Source organism: Eriocheir sinensis, chromosome 12 (assembly GCF_024679095.1).
Source record: "Eriocheir sinensis breed Jianghai 21 chromosome 12, ASM2467909v1, whole genome shotgun sequence".
In the NCBI taxonomy this organism is placed as follows: domain Eukaryota; kingdom Metazoa; phylum Arthropoda; class Malacostraca; order Decapoda; family Varunidae; genus Eriocheir; species Eriocheir sinensis.
In genome coordinates, this window is record NC_066520.1 from 13,023,497 (window position 1) to 13,031,639 (window position 8,143).

At 44.0% G+C, this 8,143-nt stretch overlaps 1 long non-coding RNA gene across 1 annotated transcript; it reads right to left on the reverse strand.

The window, feature by feature from the left end:
* Positions 1-2,657: 2,657 nt before the first annotated feature.
* Positions 2,658-7,813, reverse strand: LOC126997421 (uncharacterized). Its single transcript, XR_007752098.1, has 3 exons — positions 6,814-7,813; positions 4,183-6,742; positions 2,658-3,836 (listed from the first exon to the last, which is right to left on the reverse strand). It is a non-coding gene; the product is annotated as an uncharacterized LOC126997421 (long non-coding RNA).
* Positions 7,814-8,143: the final 330 nt, after the last annotated feature.

Genomic DNA, 8,143 nt, shown 5'->3' on the forward strand with positions numbered 1-8,143 from the left:
AAACAAAAAACACCACCACCACCATCACTACCACCACCACCACCGCCCCTCAGTCACACGCCAGAGACCGCAGCCCACCACCGCCGCCACCTCCACACCACCTAAATAATACACCACGCCGCACCACCCTGCTAGTTTTCCCCTTAGACAAACAGACAGACACACAGACAGAGCATAAGTGTGTGTGTGTGTGTGTGTGTGTGTGTGTGTGTGTGTGTGAGAGAGAGAGAGAGAGAGAGAGAGAGAGAGAGAGAGAGAGAGAGAGAGAGAGAGAGAGAGAGAGAGAGAGAATGTAACGTCAGTGACCTACCCGCCAAGAAAGCAGACAAATGCCATGCCAGCAGACGTCAGAACACACACACACACACACACACACACACACACACACACACACACACACACACACCAGACAACACATGAAGGAATAAACATGAAAAGTTGTTATTATGGGCACGAGAAGAGGAGTAACGGGACACCTAACCTTTAACATCACAGGAAAATACGACGGCTGATTAAAAAGATAACACACACACACACACACACACACACACACACACACACACACACACACACACACACACACAGACAGACAGACACACTCACAAAGGAAGATTAAATGAGATTCCAAGGGACGTCTGATATGTAAACATGATATATAAGGGGAGGAAAGTGGCTGAAACAAGCGGGGCGATTTAAGAATTATAATAATACAGCGAGACGAGATGAGAGGGAGAAGGGAAGTGACCCAGACAGAATGAATATAACAAAGACCAGCAGACGGAGATCCCGCAAGATGAAAATTAAACAGACGCACACACAAAAAAAGAAGAGAGAGAGAGAGAGAGAGAGCATCCTGACATTCACTAACACCACTCACACCACCCATCTGCCCAAAGCGCTGCACCTTAACATAATCAGATTAACTAATGCAAAGTCCTTTTTCTCCTCCTCCTCCTCCTCCTCCTCCTCTTCCTCCATCTCTTTCTTCTTCTTCTTCCTCCTCCCCTCCTCCTCCTCCTCCTCCTGTGATCTCGTCTTGGACTTCACACTTTCCTATCTCTGCCGTGAGCTTTCGCCTAATTTAACGCTATCTGATTAGGCGCCTTATCGAGAGTTATTTAGTGAGTTCGAGACCTAATACCTTGTTTTTCACCCGTCTAACTCCTGACACACACAGGGAAGGGGTGATGGAAGGCTGCCAGTTGTTAAGATACGAGTTAAGGATTTGTATGTTTCTTTAGGTGACATGGGATTTATTTATCTCCAATGGGCTACAACTTTTCAGCCTTCACGCATCCGAAATTGACCCTCTCATTGTATTTTCTTTACAGGAGCAGTGAATAGCGGGATTTTATTGTTGTTGTTTTATGTATTGCCCTTGAGCTCCTTCCTCTGGTGTAAAAAATAATGTCAAGACAGGTACGCTAAATGGTGACTTAAAACCTATCTCCTTTTTTTTATGTATCAGAATATTATTGCCTTGTTTTCATAGCTTCAAAATACAGTGACACTAGAATATTCAGACTTCCTTATTATTTTGGGCAACGAACCAATGAGCATATATTTACATTTTTAGCAAGAAGGAAAATAATCTTATAGACCCGATTATATATTTTCTTTAACCTTTGTATCTCTTCTAAATATAACACCAGAACACTTGGGCTTCCTTGATATATTCGGCAATGGACCACTGAGCACCTATTTACAGTTTAGCTAGCGGGAAAAAATATTATAGTCCTGGTTAACCTTTGTATCTCTTTTTAACATAACACCAGAATATTCACACTTCCTTAATATTTTCGACAATGGACCACTGAGCACCTACTTACAGTTTAGCCAGCGGGAAAAAAATATTATAGTCCTGGTTAACCTTTGTATCTCTTTTTAACATAACACCAGAATATTCACACTTCCTTAATATTTTCGACAATGGACCACTGATCATCTATTCACAGTTTAGCCAGCGGGAAAAAATATTATAGTCCTGGTTATTTATTTTCTTTAACCTTTGTATCTCTTTTATATATAACACCAGAACACTTGGGCTTCCTTGATATATTCGGCTATGGACCACTGAGCATCTATTCACAGTTTAGCCAGCGGGAAAAAAAATGTAATAGTCTTGGTTAGTCTTTTGCTTTAACCTTTGTATCTCTTATAAATATAACACAAGAATATTCACACCCTTAATATTTTCGGCAATGGAGTGTTTTCAGTCCATAAACTTAGGTTCATATTGTTTTAAAAAATAGTAGTCTTGATTCTCTTTTTTCAGCCTTCGTACCTTCTCTTATCACCACATTTCACTGTCAGACTTATCTCCAGCTTATCGGCTTCCCTAATCTGCATACCTGGTCTAAGGCGCCTCTGGAATCAGTTATATTTTCGAGTGTAAACAGCGAGAGAAAGTCGGCACTCAACGCTGCATCTTCCCTCGCCAATACCAACAAGCTCGCCGTCTGCCCCATGCATGAGAACGAAGCTCCTGGGTCACACGGCTCCCGCACTGCCCTTATTTAATTTTCTCTTATACATGCGTGCGTTTATTTTTTCCTTCCCGGACCAGCTAATGCAATATATTCATGAGGTGGTCTTCCCGTTTTTAATATTCTTGTAAAGTCAACATTTTAACGATATCATGGCCGTTTTCACATAAACTTAGGTTCATATTGTTTTAAAAGTATAAGGCTTCCACTATACGACTGTTTCTAAAGGCAACAAAGAAAAGTAACCGGATTTTCGTGAGTGTTTTTCCAGTCCATAAACTTAGGTTCATATTGTTTTAAAAGTATAAGGCTTCCACTATACGACTATTCTCTCAAGGCCACAGAGAAGAGTAACCGGATTTTCGTGAGTGTTTTTCTCGTCCATAAACTTAGGTTCATATTGTTTTAAAAGTATAAGGCTTCCACTACGACTGTTTCTAAAGGCTACAAAGAAAAGTAACCGTATTTTCATGGCTGTTTTTCCCGTCCATAGTGAAGAAGTCGTGTAAAACTATCACGAGGAGGATTACAAAACACTCCATGAAAACCCCAGCAACGTTTACGAGAGGATTTTCAAAGAGGCGAACGGAAGTGTCGATACGTTTAAAAATATGACCTTTTATTATTGCCCACACGAGATACTTCTTCTTATCCTGTCTCTGTGCATGGTGAGGAAAATGTTGTTCTTGACCTTTAATTATCACACTGACAAGGTTCGTATAATTAATTTAACGGCGGCCTCATTAATCTCCCCCCTCCCCTCCTCCTCCCCCCCCCTCACACACACACACACCTGCCTCACTCACGCACTCGCCTCCCGGAATCCACCCACTTGGACGTCGTTTATCTCACCTGAAGTCTGTCCTCAACGTCACTTAACCACCCTGGAGTGTCTTCCTTGCCTGTTATTGCTCCTTACCTGTTACACACCTGAAGCGACAAAAAATTATACCGTCCCCCCAAAGATATATTAATAAGATGAAATACAAACTCTCTCTCTCTCTCTCTCTCTCTCTCTCTCTCTCTCTCTCTCTCTCTCATCGACAATAACCTTTTTTTTGTGGGGTCGTAATATCATTGCGTTATTAATACGAACCGATAGCGAGGTAATAGTGCTTATGTAATTGTCTTTATTAGTTTTGGTGTGTGGGGGAGGGGGGGGGGGAGACACAGACAGACAGACAGACAGAGGAAAGGGACCGACGAGGACAGAGCGTATCTAACAAAGTGACAGTGAGGGACAACGCAGCGTAACTATATAATCGACTTTGGTATTCTTCAACGCTCTTGGCTGCACTAGGAATGTTCTTTAAGTTAGCTAGCAATAACTTACCGCCCACCTGAGTTTACCTTTCCCCCTTCAACATTTCCCCCATTCCCTCTGGTTACCGCCCACCTGAGTTTACCTTTCCCCCTTCCCCATTTCACTCATTCCCTCTGGTTACCGCCCACCTGAGCTTACCTTACCTTTCCCTCTTCCCCATTTCGCCTGTTCCCTCTGCTTACCGCCCACCTGAGCTTACCTTACCTTTCCTCCTTCCCCATTTCCCCCATTCCCTCTGTTACCGCCCACCTGAGCTTACCTTACCTTTCCCCCTTCCCCATTTCCTCTGGTAACCGTCCACCTGAGCTTACCTTACCTTTCCCTCTTCCCCATTTCGCCCATTCCCTCTGGTTACCGCCCACTTGAACTTACCTTTCTTTTCCCCCTTCCCCATTTCGCCCATTCCCTCTGGTTACCGCCCACCTGAGCTTACCTTTCCCACTTCCTCATTTCCCCCATTCCCTCTGGTTTCCGCCCACCTGAGCTTACCTTACCTTTCCCCCTTCCCCATTTCGCCCATTCCCTCTGGTTACCGCCCACCTGAACTACGCTTTCCCCCTTCCCTATTTCTCCCCCCTCCCTTTAGTTCCCTCTCTCATTACTTACCATCCATCTAAGCTAACCTTCCCCTTTTCTCTATCCCCTTCCCCCGTTCCATCTCATTGGTTAGCGCCCACCTACAGTAACCTTTCCCATTTTCTGTCACTCCGCTCTCTCAATAGTGATCGCCCACTCGGAGTATCCTTCCCCCTTTCTCTATCTCCCTCTGTTCCTTCTTATTGCTTACCGCCCACCTACACTAACCTTTCCCCTTTCTATCTTTCTATCTACCTCCCTCCCACACCCGTTCCCTCTCATTGGCTACCTTAGCTGTACTCCTACGCTCACCTGTGCTCGGTATTTGCATCTCGTAAAAAGCACCATAATCACCCACTAGTAAACAGGTGACCTTTTTCGCAGGTAATGGCCACACACACACACACACACACACACACACACACACACACACACACACACACACACACACAGGCACACGCACACCTCCTTATCAAAAGCCAAGACACGTAGACTGAGAGAGAACAACAATTCCACTCATGTATTATTAAAAGCGACCGAACTGACAGGTACTTTATATCACCATGAGACGCGACTAATATCACACCTACACACACACACACACACACACACACACACACACACACACACACGCACACACACACAGAGACAGTGCCACGCCCAATAAAGCAAGCAGAATATAAACTTAACCTCGATACATTTTTCATTAATTATATCCAGTCAGTCAGGCAAGAAACGAGGTTCTTTTGCGTGTCAGATAACGAACTGAGGCTGCAGACTTTCTAAATGTGATGATGATGATGATGATGCTGATGATGCTGATGGTTAAGAAGCAGCATTACCAACAAAGACCAAAAATACAGACACGCAATGAACAAGCCACCTCCTCTTCCTCCTCCTCCTCCTACTCCAAAAGGTCAATAAGACAAAAGAGGCGTAAGAGGGAGAGGGGAGAGAGGGTGGAAGGGAGAGAGAGAGGGATGTGATGGGAGAAGGCTGGGCATAGCAAAAGAAATGGAGGGATTATAAGAAGGTAAAAGAAGAAGAGGAGCATGCAAGAGAGAGAGAGAGAGAGAGAGAGAGAGAGAATGCTGACGTCAGAGGAGGAGGAGGAGGAAGAAGAAGAGGAGGAGAGGAAAAGGGAGAAAAATAGAGTGCGTGAGAATATGGCCCCGTGAAGAGAAGAAAAGATGAAGTGGAAGCGAGGGAGATGAAATGAGGGTGAAGGAAGAGAGGAGGAGGAGGAGGAGGAGGAAGGCGGTAAATGAGGAAAAATATGAATTAATCACGAGGCACAAAAAGAGAGAGAGAGCGGGGGAAAAAAAAATGTTATGAGAAAAGAAATGAAAAAATGATATTACTTCGTCCTCGCCCGCCCTCCGTCTCTCTCTCTTTTCTCTATCTCTCTTTCTTTCTTTTCGCTCTACACATATTTCCTTCCAGCTCTCTCTCTTTCTCTCTTTCGTCCCCCTCCTCTCCTCTCCTCTCTCTCTCTCTCTCTCTCTCTCTCTCTCTCTCTCTCTCTCTCTCTCTCTCTCTCTCTCTCTCTCTCTCTCTTTCCCTTTCCCGTCAATATCCGTTCATCGTTCCTGCCTCTCCTTTTTCCCTTCTCTCCTCATCTGCGTTTCCCTCCCTCTCCTCCTCCTCCCTCCGATCCAGGTCACCATCCTATCCTTCTCTCGTTACTCTATCCCCTGTCTGGCTATCCCCTTTCTCCTCCCTCCTTTCCATCCTTTCCCCGTCACTTTTTTTTATCAATTTTCTTCTTTCTGTCTTCCATTTGCGTTTCATTCGTCTATTATTCCTTCTTATTTCCTTTCCTTTCCTCTTTCCTTCTTCCTACCTCTCATATTCGTGTTTTTCATATCCCCTTTTTACTCTCTTTCCTTCTTCCTTTCCTCCATTTTCGTTCCTTCCATCCCGTCCGTTTTTTCTGTCTTTCTCCTTCTCCTTCTTTCTCCCTACTTTATCTTCCATTCCCTCTTTCCTATCTCCCATCGTTATTCCAATCCCTTCTAACTCCTTTTCCTCCCTAACTTCCAATCATTTTCCCATTACATCCTTCCTTCGTTATCATCAATCTCAATCTCTTTTGTTTTCCTTCCTTCATTCATTCCTCTATCCTTTCACCCATTGTCTATCCCCCTATTCTTAACCCGTTCTTTCCACCACCCCCGCTTTTCTTTCCCTTTCTTTTCGTGTCATCTCGGCTATCCTATTATCCGCCCCTAATTATATCCAATCCCTCTTATACCTTTCTCCCTCCCGCCTTAATTAGTCATTTTATCTACCCGAACCATCCTTCCACACGCGCCCTTTCCCTCGCCTACGAATATGTACCCGTAGCTTTCTCTACCTTATCTTTCCTTTCCTTAACTTCCCTTCACCCCCTCCTTTCCTCGTTCTACATTATGTAGCTTTCTCTACCTTATCTTTCCTTTCCTTAACTTCCCTTCACCCACTGTCCCCTTTCCCTCGTCTACGATTATGTACCCGTAGCTTTCTCTACCTTATCTTTCCTTTCCTTAACTTCCCTTCACCCACTGTCCCCTTTCCCTCGTCTACGATTATGTACCCGTAGCTTTCTCCACCTTACCTTACCTTTCCTTAATTTCCCTTCACTCACTGTCACCTTTCCCTCGCCTACGAATGTATACCCGTAGCTTTCTCCACCTTACCTTACCTTTCCTTTCCTTTACTTTACTTCTCACTGTCTCTCTCTCTTTACTCGTGTTTTTTCGTTCATCCAGTTTTTCTTTCCTTTATTTGTTTCCGTGTCTCCTGTTATCGTGTGTGTTGCCGCCTCCTTTCCTCTCCTTGCCTTCACTTCACATCTCTCTCTCCTGTTATTGTGTTTGTTGTTACCTCCAGCCCTTTCCTTTCTTTTCTTTTCTTTTCTTTTCCTTTCCTTTCCTTTCCTTTCCTTTCCTTCAAATATCTCTCTCCTGTCATTGTCTTTGTTGTTTCCTCCAGCTATTCTTTCCTTCCCTTTCCTTTCTTTTCCTTTCCTTTCCTTCAAATATCTCTCTCCTGTCATTGTCTTTGTTGTTTCCTCCAGCTATTCTTTCCTTCCCTTTCCTTTCTTTTCCTTTCCTTTCCTTCACTTCTATCTCTCCTTTCATCATGTTCGTTGTTTCCTCCACCATTTTCTTCCTTTCTTTTATTTCTCTCTCTCTCTCTCTCTCTCTCTCTCTCTCTCTCTCTCTCTCTCTCTCTCTCTCTCTCTCTCTCTCTCTCTCTCTCTCTCTCTCTCTCTCTCTCTCTCTCTCTCTATCTATTTATCTGTCTCTCATCATAATTATATTGCTTCTTCCATCTTTCTCTTACCCTCTTATACTTCTCCCTCTCTCCTCTCATCATATTTGCGGGATTTCTCTTTTTCCTTTGCTTCCTTTCTCTCTTCTCTCTTCTTTTATCTTTACCCTTTTTCACTCTCTCTCTCTTTATCTCTCTCTCTCTCTCTCTCTCTCTCTCTCTCTCTCTCTCTCTCTCTCTCTCTCTCTCTCTCTCTCTCTCTCTCTCTCTCTCTCTCTCTCTCTCTCTCTCTCTCTCTCTCTCTCTCTCTCTCTCTCATTACTTCTCCGTGTCTCCTTCCATCAACTATTTATCGTCCTTAACCTTTCCCTTTATTTTCTTTGCTCTTCCTGTCTCTTACCATCAAATATTTACCCTCCTCCACCTTTCTTCTTTTTTTCCCTTTCACTTCTCCCTGTCTCGTCTCGTTCACTGTATTTGTGGGTTTTCTCTTATTTTCCTT